The 13,405-nt window shown below is 36.8% G+C and overlaps 1 protein-coding gene across 1 annotated transcript in view; it reads left to right on the top strand.

Moving 5' to 3' along the window:
• The first annotated feature begins 270 nt into the window (after positions 1-270).
• The window catches only part of LOC134663606 (uncharacterized), a 33,795-nt gene continuing 20,660 nt past the window's right edge, over positions 271-13,405 (top strand). The window contains exon 1 of the mRNA XM_063520023.1: positions 271-367. The gene's annotated coding sequence lies outside the window, so the exon portion shown is untranslated. The remainder of the gene's footprint in view (positions 368-13,405) is intronic.

Raw genomic sequence — 13,405 nt, 5'->3', positions numbered from 1 at the left:
AACCTAACCTAACCATATAACCTAGATATTCCGTCTTTTTAGTTTTACAGTAGTCAGGCAAATATTTTCAAAAACATACACAAAAAGTGTTTCGTTAAAGTACTTAGCTACAACAGTTTTGTCACCCAGTTGATTAATTTGAGTGTTGTCAATATAATTAATAATCAAATTAGTGTGACATATGATAGGGTCCCGGCTCCCATGAACCCGCGGCGCGGGTCGGCTCCGTGCCCCCCATACTCGCGCGGCCGCGCGCATCCCCGCTACGCCGACTATATAAGACTTCGCCCAAACCAGCCGCGCGCTATTACGACAGTGCCTCTGTGATTTTTCCCGCCGTCATATAGTATTTAATTCAACAATAAAGGTAAGTGAACTTGGGGTTAAGGGTAAAAGTGGGACCATCCGGGGTCGCATAAAATTCGGGTTTATTTTAAAAAAACTAGGTTCATTTTTGAATCTTCATTTTCTGAGTTACCTAATTGCTTTAGTGACATTTATTTGGTACAGTAATCAAAAGATAAATTAGGGGCACACCCCTGACCCGCTATGCCGATCTTATGTGTTGCGTCACGCGCTTCGGAGAGCCCGAAGGCTCGTCACTCATGACAGGGCCGACACAAAAATTGCTAATCCGTGCTTATCAGCGTCCTTAACGATTTGTGCGAACCGCCGGGCCAAGTACCGCCTGCAAATTACAGCGAACATCTCGTATGTATGTCAAGCCACAATTGCAACACGGACCGTCGATTCTGAGATTATGCCTAAGAGCCCTTTTCTACAGTCATTTCGACACTTTCAGCATAGACGCCGAAGGGCACCAAAGGCATTTATAAAGAAATCAACACATTGCAAAAAACTGACAATTAGATACTTATATATCGACGATGTTCAACAAAATTAATGAAAACACCAAACTGCTTTTCGCTTTAATATTTTATAATCCAATTTCATAATTTTATTCCGAATCAATTTGTTAAGAGATCTAGACTGATTTTCGGAGAAATTAGAATGTAAGAAGTTAACATTAGTTAATATCATAAGAACCTGTTGTTGTCTTGCTACATCTGTCTGTATCTCGAGTTGTAAACGGCATCCGGCCAGTCATTAATTAAGCATGGGCATCTAATTAAATTTAAACTATGATAATCCAATCATGATTAAAAACTTATGCGTCATTGGACACAATTGTATATTAAATTGCAGTTATGTATTTAGTACTTTTTTATTATGAATCTACGAAAACACCTATTCGTACTTGGAAACAAAAAAAAAACAAAAAGACGAATATATTGCGTAGATATACTTTGTAGCAACGAAGTAGTAGACCAATAAACATTGAAATAATTATATTTTTTGTGTACTTTTCGATACTATAGGTAAGTAGGGTAACTGCTATAGTTATTGGCTATTACCTAGTAATATAGTAATTGGCCACTCTTAACAATAAGGCTTCAATTGGCTTGTTTCTTTCTGATTTGCTAGGTGTGGCCAATTACTATGTAGTGGCCAATAACTTTACATACTTAATTACCTACATAATAATTTAATCACATATAATATTTTTTACTTTGCTTTTTAACATTTCAATTAAGATATTGTTCATATTTTTTAAACGTCATCGACTCGTCGCTTTAGAAATATGTGTTTTATTAATTAAGCCGCTTAATGTTATTCGGCTAAGTGATACATTAAATCCGTATTAGGTATTATTATGTCATAAGTATAGCTTTACATTACCGGTTTTCCGGCTGAGGGACGTCTGACATTTGAATAGTATACGCGGTTAATAATAATAAATATAAAATGTAGAAACACGAATAATTTATGTTCATTTTCATGGTATTTTTTCAGTTTTTAGTATACGCCGTAATACATTAATTAGTTCAAAACAACTACGAATTATTAACTAATACACCTCTACAAATAGTACGAATACCAAAGTTCTTTTTGTTTTTTCTGACTTCGATTTAAAATGTATGCAAATTTTGTCCAAATCCTAATAATAGGTAATGGAATCTTCTCCGTTTTCTTCGACATTCTCGTTTCCATTATTATTAAGGGTTTGGATTAAGAGTATTTTGGACTATAGTTGTGAGCTTTATGAGTGAGATTATAGTCGGTAGGTAGGTATTGTGTTGCGGTGACGGTTTTGGACGCTCGGTTCACTACACTTATCGCTAGAGAAAATGTTATTATGTTTACTAAAATATTCTTCTTTTATAAGTGAGTTAACAGCCGTTGCTATAATTTAATCGAGCACAAATTACAAATAAATTATTATTTAAAAAAAATCATTATATTTTTACCAGTTTTTCCAGAATTGTACAATAACAATGAGAAATACTAATAAACAAAAGTGTACCTAGTGTTATTCGATTTCACGTCAACCAAATCAAAAACACGGGTTAACCTTCAATTCTTTGGAATGCCATTCATAATGTCTCCCGCTGTCCCCTCCCCAGTCACCAATAAAATTAACATTTTACTTAAAATTAAGACTTCCAAAACGAAGTCCTTTGCCGACTGTCACTTGTCGTTACGCATGCGTGACGGCGCTGACAGCTTGCAACAGGCGCCGTCGCCGCCGCCGGCGCATCTCGCATGGATCTGTGTCAGCTACTGGGCATGCCGAACATTGTTCGATACTCATTTGTCATTGTTACAAGGTTTGAGAACATTACGTAGCGAATGTTTTAGAAAGTATGAGAAATGTGGATTTTCAAAATGGATATTTAGTCTAAACTATGTAGACCAGCTGGATTTGACTGCTCCGCACAAAACTTTGAACAGTTTATTGACGTGGTTGTTTACCTAAATGTAAAAATCGATAATTATTTAATTTAAATTTTAAAAATATATGCTTACATTGTTAATTCGCCGAGAATGTGCTAAGTACATCTAAGATATGTATTCATCTCCCTACTTGTGTAGTTACAAATGTTACAATACGTTTCTTGTTCATTTTGGTATAAACTTTAAAGTCACAGGACCCTAATTGCCATCATAAGTATATCACATTAAATATTATACTTAAATTCCGATAAAAAGTAAGTAAATAATAATAACCGTGAGTCATTTTAAGTGCATCATGTTTTTGCAAATATTAGATAAATTATTATAAACTACGTGAACAAAAAGATAATAGTCTTAAAGCTTGATGTTTTATAAACATAGCTATGATTTGATTACTCACACTCCGAAACGACAGAATTATCAACTAATTTCATCCTAGGAGAGACATCGCACGCCAGGCGAAGGGACCAAGATCGGGTATCTATAGATCGAGTATGAATTTTATTTAGTAAGTACGTAACTTATAACAGTGGAAATCACCGGAAATCATCACCTTTGTTAGTTTCGTGCTTCCATTTTGTTATAAACACATGATAAATATCATATCGATCGAACAGGAACTTAAGGCTGAAACTCGGATTGGCGGGCCTAACTGCAACTTGATTAGGAACTGCAATAGGCATCCAGTCCATTTCAAACGACAGCTGCATTACTGTTGATTTTACTATGGAAATTGACACTGACAGCGACGCGTTCAGTACCGGTAGTGCAGCTACGGTTAGAAATGGAATGTTACCATAACGAGACGAGGATTTTGCGCATATTTTAGTCCTAGTAAAAAAAAAAGTCATCTTTTCGTCAGTTGTTAATGGTCTTACAACAATAAATTAGTTAAAGCTTTTTAATGAATCCATAAAAAAAAATACTTTGTTAAAACTTTTTCAACTCAATCTTACGACTTGTAACATAGTAACATACATACTTTTATCCAAACAGTGTGAAGCCCAACCACATGGTTTAATTACAATAGTGCATTAATTAAGTGCTCGAAATAGAACAAAAAGGCGGTCCCACGACTACAAAGATAAGTAATGAGTCCGTTGGGCAACGCAGTGCGAATTGGTTCGACAACCGATCGTATCGAAAAAGATCGCTATGTATCTTACAAGATCATGCCGATTATGAAACATGATACTGACTACTGAACTAGTAGCAAGTGTCACTAGTCCTGATCCATACCATAAGCCTCTTCGTGTGGGAAAATCATTTTATTTTTATTTTGATGGAATGACTAAATATATATGTTACTTATTTGAAATAAAAGTTAAGACTTCATTTTCAGTCATAAATGTTGGAGAATTTTTAAAGAATACTTTAATGAATAAAATCATTGTAATATCTTTTTTTTTTTCATTTATTAAAGTTCTAAACATTAAATGAATCGCAGAGTTTCACTGCTAAGCCAAAAATAGCTTGTTTACAGCTAGAGTTCGGACTAAATGCACTACATAGGGTATGTTATGATATTGTACATCAAATCATCTAATGTAAAATAGTTATTAAATTTGTTTTACAAGGGGGCAAAGTTGTTGTTTAACCGCTCGCTCGTGCTAATATTGATACCCGAGCAAGCGAAAGATTCCAAAATTGAACCACGAGCGTAGCGGTGGTTCGAAAAATGGAATCTTGAGCGTTGCGAGGATTTCAAAGCACGAGAGTTAAACAGAATTTGCTCCCGAGTGAAACAAAATTATTCACCACACCAACCCAAAGCAAATATTAAATGTAAAATATCACACAAAATCAAATCCAAATGAATGATACTAAATATTTATCATCCAAAATTATCGTTTAAAAGTCAATTCTACACGCGAACATGAGAAAACAACTCTAAATTTGCATTTGATTACTTTGCCTCACATGTGAATAAAATGCAACTTTGCTGTCAGTTTTTGAAGTGTAAAGTAAGCCTTTCCGAGTTGGTGTGGTGAAAAAATACTTATTGATGTGATCTCAGATCAAAATGGTCTCGCTCTTAAGCCTACTTACGAGAAACCAATGCATCGTTACAAAAAGCAATGATCGAGTGTAGGCCGAGTGGCGTTGCAAATCAGCGAATGCACTTATTTGATGATAGGACATTAAGGCTCAAACCGGCAGCCTTTCGAAAGGCGAACTACCCGCAACACGAGATATTTACGTCTCAGGACAAATGTCGAATGTTACGCAACCGGTCAAGGCTACGGACCTCTCGACTGTCGTGTTTTAGGTAATAATAGCTGGAAGTTTTTTGACCTTAACGTAAAAAACGTCCGGTTATTATTGAATTATTATCATCATGTTACGTGTCATAGAGGATTGTGGATTTTATAGCAATTTAGTTATTTTATGTACGCGGCGGTGCGTTGATGTCTTTTGTATGAGTATTTTTCAGCTAAGTTGTTTGGCACCGTTTAGATGCGACTTATGGGATATATGTCGGCGGCCGATCGTAAGATCAGGCAGATCGTAATGTTCCTGTGTAATGTTTTGACCATAGTTACATTAAACCAATAAATAGGTAGGATAGGTTCGTTAGGTTGCTTCAGATGCCCGAAGGGCAAGCTGCTCAGAAATAGGATCGCTCATGGAACGAGTTAAAGATTTTCACGTTTCACGATATGCCTAGGAATTTCACGATATGCCTGATCTTACGATCGGCCGCCGACATATATATGGCATAGGTATGGCAAACATCGTATCGGGTACAAACTACAAAGAAGACGTAAACTAACATAATGGTCAACAGAACAATTTTAACTCGTAAAATATATTATTTGTATAGGTATACAATAAATTAAACCTAAGTGCTAGTTTATGTATCGTAAAAATTCTCGCTTCTCACATGTTTAGGTCATGTTATAGGTATATTAGATATCAATTTAGCCACTATACAGGGTGATTCAGGAGACGTGAGCAGGACTAACACTGCGCATTTTGTAAGTTATAAGCAACTGTTTCCTATCAGTATTAGTGAGGTTAACGTTAATTTTCTAGTCGTGTTGAAAAAAAAAGTTATTAATTTATTTACGACATGGATGGTCACCCTAACATTAGATTACTAAACTATCGATATTCTGTGTCAAATTGAATGTCATCACTGTCATCACGGTCTGGTTACTTTTGAAAACTCGTATCTCACTCAGGTTTGACATTTTATTTTCTTCGTAAAAGAGGTTTTATGTTTATTAATTAGGTCTTGTAGGGTGACCATGATTGTAGAGAATTAAATTTGTCCTCACCAAAAAGTTAAAAAATAGGAAAAAGTGTGGTTGTTTCATCTAAATACGACGGTGATCAATCAATTATCCGTTACTGAGTGTGCAGGATTAGTCCTGCTCACGTCTCATGAATCACCCTGTAGTTGTGCAACGGCGGGTACGCGTGATTGCTCTTTCCTCATCGATAAAAGCCTCTATTATGTCTATTGTTTGCACTTATACACATTAATGGTGAATTATTATCGAACATCCGATCCATAACCAAACTGATTGACTCATATCTCATATGTATACTCTTGAAACCGTTTTAAGTGATCAAGATCGTAATTTTTTTATGACGATGAATATAGAGGCAGTAACACAATTTGTCTTAACGTAAGTTCAAAATTGTGCATAATAATGTTTTTTTTTTTAGTTTATCAGTTATCACATGGCCATACCTTTTACATTTTTTTATTTTATAATTAGAACCGTTACAATTACTGACGTCTAGTCTAGTCACACTCTAGTAAGTTTAATTTTACTAAAATTATTTAGCTACACTGAGAAAACGTTTAATGCTTTAAACAGTTCCATATGAGCCTATTAAAACAAGCAGTAAATAGTGTTCGTACGTTACGTACGTACGTACATTCGTTGACATTGTATATAGCAGTTAATCTTAATAAAATCACTTTAATGTGCGCACGATAGATCATATTTTTTTCAGTGTAGTACATTAGTTATACAGGTTATACTAACTCATATTATAAGTATCTCTCGTTCGCCTCCGACGTATCGTAGCATTGAACTTGAAGTAGTATGTGTCTGTTAACCGCGGTTATGCCACCGATTGTCGGTAATTACTCCCTCACATTCGCCACACCATTGACTTCTGTTCATTCAAAAATATTAGATAAACGCGCTTTGTCGGCCTTGGCCAACAATAACTATCATTTCCTATTCCAAGGATGGATCGTTAAATTTCAATTATAATCATGATTATCTACAGGACAGGTAGAATGTGTTATGAGTTATGGACTCTACCTTTTGCTTACAGCAAATAACCTTTATATTCTTTATTAGGTAACACAAACTGTTAACTTAAACCTCCTGAGACCCCTCGTACATTTTTTTGTACATATTCCACAATCTATACCTACTTTACTTGAGGTACTTCACCAGCAAGTGACAACCCTAGCATTAGGCCTGCAGAGGATCGTACATCGTGACCAAAGCTGACGGACGGACGACCGACCTCGAAACGCTTGCGAAACGCCCCGTGGAAACACATTGTTTAGATTAGACTATTGGAGGGAACCTCGCACTGCACTCGCCATTACATTCGCGAACTATTGAGCCGAGCCTCGCCTTCAGTCCATTGTGATAACGAGTTGTTTGTGATCGAGTAAACGTGGGAAGTTTTGTTTAGCCAAGTTGGCTTTAGCAAGCCTTTGGGGTCACAATTGGATTTCGTACCTAACTTACTTTCTTGTCCTTAATCTATTGGAGGTAGCCTACCACAGTTAGTGGAATATGTAGAACGTTCCTTCGAAGTTGATTTGTCTGATCCCTCAATTGAATTTGACGGACATACACATACACATACACATACTTAGTGTTCACAATTGGCAAATATAAGAACTGAAAGCTAAAAATGTATTACATTATTGGGCATTCGTTCACTGTTCTATATATTCTAAAACTACTGCGGGTTACATTTAGGCCGATGTAAGTCCCAATCACAACCGGAAATAACGCTCTAAGTACCTGCAGCACTTAACTTTCGGTTACAAATAGCACATTTTGTTTTTTTTTTGTGTATTACCCCACATATACAGGGTGATTCCGGGGTCGTGGAGCAAGCGATCAAGGCATGATACACAAGCCCATACTGAACAACTTTTACTATGGGACCAACTCCGAAATCGCGAAAAAAAAATTGGTAGTTTCATACATTTCGGCCGATCACTGTATTATGCCTTGATCGCTGGCTTTACTATGGGACCAAATCCGAAATCGCGAAAAAAAACTGGCCTTCCCATAGAACACGACAACATGTGATCGGCCGAAATGTATGAAACTACCAATTTTTTTTTTCGCGATTTCGGAGTTGGTCCCATCCCATAGTAAAAGTTGTTCAGTATGGGCTTGTGTATCATGCCTTGATCGCTTGCTCCACGACCCCGGAATCACCCTGTATATAGTAGCGATGGGCGAGTCGAGTTATCTGATTCGAATAATCCGAATCAACCTACAGATGAGTTGATTCGAATCAAGACTATTGGCAATCCGAATCAACTCGGCCACTAAACTGACTGGTAACTTGGTATCCGATCCGCTGACTCGGCGAATGAATCGCCAATTCACCAACTCTCCGAGGCGAGTCAACGCTACGCTAAGGCCATTCAAAAATAAACCTTAATTCGATAGCCCGAAGGTTCTTTTTACAACAACTGCCGCTTGATTCGCCATCCCGAGTCGAGTTCACTGGTAGTATGGCCATTGAAAAATAAACCTTAATTCGGTGTCCTGAAGGTTCTGTTTACAACAACTGCCGCTTGACTCGTTTGCGGCTCCGCGGCCCGTGACCTTGTCGCGAACCACGCAAACCGTCGAGTCGAGTCAGTTCGAATTTCAACTCGGATCAGTGGCCGAATCGATTCGAATGATTCGAATCGAAAAAAAGTGGACTCGTCACATCGCTAGTATATAGTACCTACTCTGGTACCTAATCGATCCCAATTCCCAAACTTAATCACTGAAATGCATGCGTAGATGTGACTAGGAGACTATAGGGACATTTCTATAATACATTATTTTATCATACTGCTACAGCCAATGAAATACAAGACGTCGCATTTCCAAAAAAAAATACAAAATAACTTAACTTTTATAATTGAACAACCTTATCACCTAATTGACTTTTTATTACTTATACGCGTCGTAAATTACAAGATGAACCATCAAACTCAGCGGAACTGAGGTGGTTATGCCCATATTGGTGATCGGAAGTCAATTACCAGTAACCCTGAGCGTGCACGACGATCCTATATTTATTGATGAGATGGAGATGGGATCGCAATTATACCGTCACAGATCCGTGTCAAGGTCGCTCTGGGCTTCCGGGTCCGTATGCCATAAACACGACATCGCTAATCTGGTTTTTATGAGCCATATAGATCCTCTTTGCGTGACTTTTTTTCCATGTCATTTGGTACGCGCGCGTATAATGAGTGTTAACTGTTTAGGCGGGTAATGCGGATAATTTATGTTTGGGAGTAGAACTGACCGAGTTAAATTATGAAAAAAAAACTGTCTTGGCACGTAAATGACTGATAAATTACACGTTTAAATCTTCCGTAAACGTTCAACTAGGTAAGTACTCTGTCAAAAAATGTGAATATTGTTTTGATTTGAAAAAGTGTAAGTACCTACTCTTTTGACTTAGCGCGAGCGAACCGAGCGAACGTGTGTTCGTGTTCAATGTATGGTCTAACGTAGTTATAGAATTCAGGTTTATAATTATGTTGCATTTGGAATACGCTGTGGTAGGTACCCTAATTTGCAAGAAGGTGTTAAAAATGATTCTTTGCCTTCTGTTCTTCTGCCACGGAGAAAAAAATCTAGTGTTCTTTACCAGAATATTGTAAATTTAACTTGATTTTATTGTATTATATGTGACAACTAGACTTTTTTTACACATTAATAGAAAATTCTAGTTCTTTACAACATCATTTCTAGTTCCTATTACCCACTTACCTAGTATCGTAGAAAATAAATTTTGTGTAGTATACAAAACCTATCTGTAGCCATCATTATAGGACAGGGTAGAGTTTATCAGATATTTCATTAGTGTTCAATATCTTTACTGCAGACTGAAATAATCAACAATTTCTGTTTACTATATGCAGTATTGGAGAATACCAGTAAGGCTATGATGGTCGACTGGATAAATGATATGGCTGTATAAATGATGATAAAACTGACATGTTATCCAGTTTTTATTGATTTGTCGTCTTTTCCACTTTTGACAGCGATAATCGTTAAATGATTAACTGCATAACATGGTCGTTGGATAATATGTCATTTGTCTACATTTCCAACTTAAACTTAGTGGATAAGTGGATAAGTTAAATGATATAAATGCCACTTGTCTAGATTTATACAGTTTTATAACATTCATACCGTTTTGTCCACTTGGACAACAATACACGGTAAATGGCTACGATTGTTGGATAATTAGACATATAGTCGATTTTTGACGGCTAGCCTTTGATTAATTTATCGTAGTGCTCACTGGGTCACGATAAGCGCAGTTAAGAAGCTGTGATTAGTGTTAACTTAATTGATTCATTTGTGTTACGAAAATTAACTATGGAAATTGTATTGTTTGTATTTTATTGTACTTAAATCGTACACATATAAGTCTATAGCATTCGCTAACACACTTTCATGCATCTAACTTAAATAGAAATGGCTTAACTGTGGTAACACAATGGAATCAATTAACTTTGGACTAATTACAGGTGCTTAACTATGTACAATTTTTTTGCACTTCACTCATAAGTCATAAGTGCTCTTGTGGTATATAAGTGGTGAAAAATTTCTTTAAGTTAAAATATCAGTAGGTAAGTATCTGTTTTTTTTTCTTAAATATAATATATACAATTTGAACTTTGAATTATATTTGAATTTACATATAACATTATCAATACGTACATTATTTGTAGGGATGGCAAGATAATAATATCATTTCTTCTTGGCAGCTGCTGCTATCGAAGAAAACTAGCATAGAGAACTCCAACGACGGGCCATTAAGGGCTACATGCAACCCCTTTGATTTTTTCCTTCCTTTGATAATTTCCGACATAAAAACTATCCTAATATATGTCCTTCCCCGGGACTCAAACTATCTCTATACCAAATTTCAACTAAATCGATTCAGCGGCTTAAGCGTGAAGAGGTAACAGACAGACAGACACACACACTTTCGCCTTTATAATACTAGCTTTTGCCCGCGACTTCGTCAGCGTGGAATTATTAATTTAGGTAAGTAGCTATTATTTTATTCAATCTGCGTTTTGTTGATTCCCCATACAAATTTCAACCCCCCTTTTCACCCCCTTAAAGGGTGATTTCTTGAATCCCCCTTTGAATCACCCTTTGTCCTTTCCCGGGACTCAAACTATCTCCGTACCAAATTTTGACTAAATTCTGCACCAGCGCCGCACATAGGGGTATTTCACTAAAAAAGCTGGCCATTAGTAGAATGTATCACGACGTAGAATCCCGGGAAAAGGGTAGCCGAACTCCTTAGTCATATAATTCATAGATACTAAAACAATATTTATTTTTCGCTGCGTGTGGTGGGTATTTGTGAAATCGGTGTCATTTAACCGCTCTTACTAAAACACATCTACGAAAGCGGAAATTCGATAATAAATATTACAATTGTTATGCGTTGTTTAGACAACAAATAAGGTGATATTTTAAAATATCTGTTCGGGAAATGGATTCACCACGTATGCTTAATTTAATTTGATTATTATTATTTTCTTACTAAGGGTTATATACATTTAATATCAAATTTCAGTAAGTACTCTCTTGCACTATGAATTTACGAATTTGACTTGAACTCAAAAGGCCGAAAGTTGTTCTATTGGGCTATATTGGGCTAAATTTGTAGTTCTATTCGACAGGACATTTAATTCTCTAGCAATTTTATTTAAAATTAGGGTGCCCAGAAGTGCCCATTAACGAATTACGAGAATTTTTACACTGAGCGATATTACCAAACAAAGTTTCTTTTTGCGGTCGGAAAAAATAATTTTCTGATTTATCATGGCAGGTCCTTCTGGCGTGAGAGTAGTGACCAGAGAATACATTTTTCGTATAATAAAAGACTGTAACGAACCCCAATTTCTACAAAAACTTGATGCAGTCATGAATAAAATGACCCCAACCGTGCACAAAAGTTTACTGCATGGTCCTGTTGTAATGAAATATGCCCTTCTCCCTATAGGAAATTTGTCCGAAGAGGCAGCCGAGGCCAGAAATAAGCACTTCCGAGAATTTAGGAAGAGCTTTTCAAGGAAGTTCTCGAGAGAGCAGTGCAATTTGGACGTCTTAAATCGGCTGCTACTTACGTCAGATCCGTTTTTGAGGAGCATTAGGCCTAAGCCTCTAAAATCAGCGAAACCATTTAGCCTTGCTGCTAGGGACATGATGCTTGGCCCAAACATAGACGCAAACGCGATGTCAGATGACTTATCATCAGATTCAACAGGTGAAAGTGATGAAGGGTCGTCTGATTGATCAGATAGGAGCTGTTTATCAAATAATTAAAACTTGAAGAATGTTTTATTCTGCTATTGACCGGTATATAAACGATACAACACTACACCAACCGGCAAATGTATAAAAGTTGTATAAAATAAATTAAATTAGCATATTTGGATTCACACAATAGAACTCCTGATACAAATGTACATAAATCATTTTGGCCAGCTTTTCTAGTGAAATACCCCTATGTGCGCCGGTCCTACACCGCGCGGGCGGGACAGTTCCTATTGACAATGTTTGTTGTGCAGTTGTTGTTAAGTCCCCATACAAAATTCCACCCCTTTAAGGCATGAAATGGTAGGCCCGTATTTTTTACATGTTTATGCAAGTAACTGACGGTCTTTCCACCGCTATACAACCGGCTGACGGTTTTTTTATTTATAATAGCATCTAAACTATCATCTGGCAAAGTATCAGGAGGCGATGATTGAAAAAAAATTTTTTTTACATGTTCATGTGATCAACTGACGGTTTTTCCACAGCGATACAACCGGCTGACATTTTTTTAATTCACGATAGCATCTAAGAAACTATCATCTCAGACAAAGTATTAAGCGGGAGGCGATGACTGACGATATTTGCTCCTGCCGCAACATATAGGACTAGTATAAGGTGACGCTTACGGGAAAGGGGCTGTGACCCTCGCTCTGGTTCTTTCCTTGTCCAACAAATATCACTGGCCATTTAGCGAGGTAATGCCGCCAGTATTTTTGGCACATTACGTCCGGGTTATAATCAGAGTGGGGGTAATATTGTATTTGTTAAGTCATTTAGTTTTACTTATTACTAGAAGATATACATATGATTCGCTGGGTTGGAGAACCACGAATCGATCGCAACGCGCACCGTGGCCCAAAAAGAAACTTTCGGCAGACCAACTGTCACTTTTTACTAGGGAGTTTACCTACGTATCTGTGTATTTAAAGTAATAATAATAAATAAAGCACCAGCTTCCATTATTAACTTTAATGTTGACTCTCCCTTCAATTCCAACATGTAACGGCAAAGGATTACACCTAATTTTC

Source organism: Cydia fagiglandana, chromosome 4 (genome assembly GCF_963556715.1).
Source record: "Cydia fagiglandana chromosome 4, ilCydFagi1.1, whole genome shotgun sequence".
Taxonomy (NCBI): Eukaryota; Metazoa; Arthropoda; class Insecta; order Lepidoptera; family Tortricidae; genus Cydia; species Cydia fagiglandana.
Note: the sequence above shows the minus strand (reverse complement) of the source record. Positions and strands in the feature narration are given on the sequence as shown.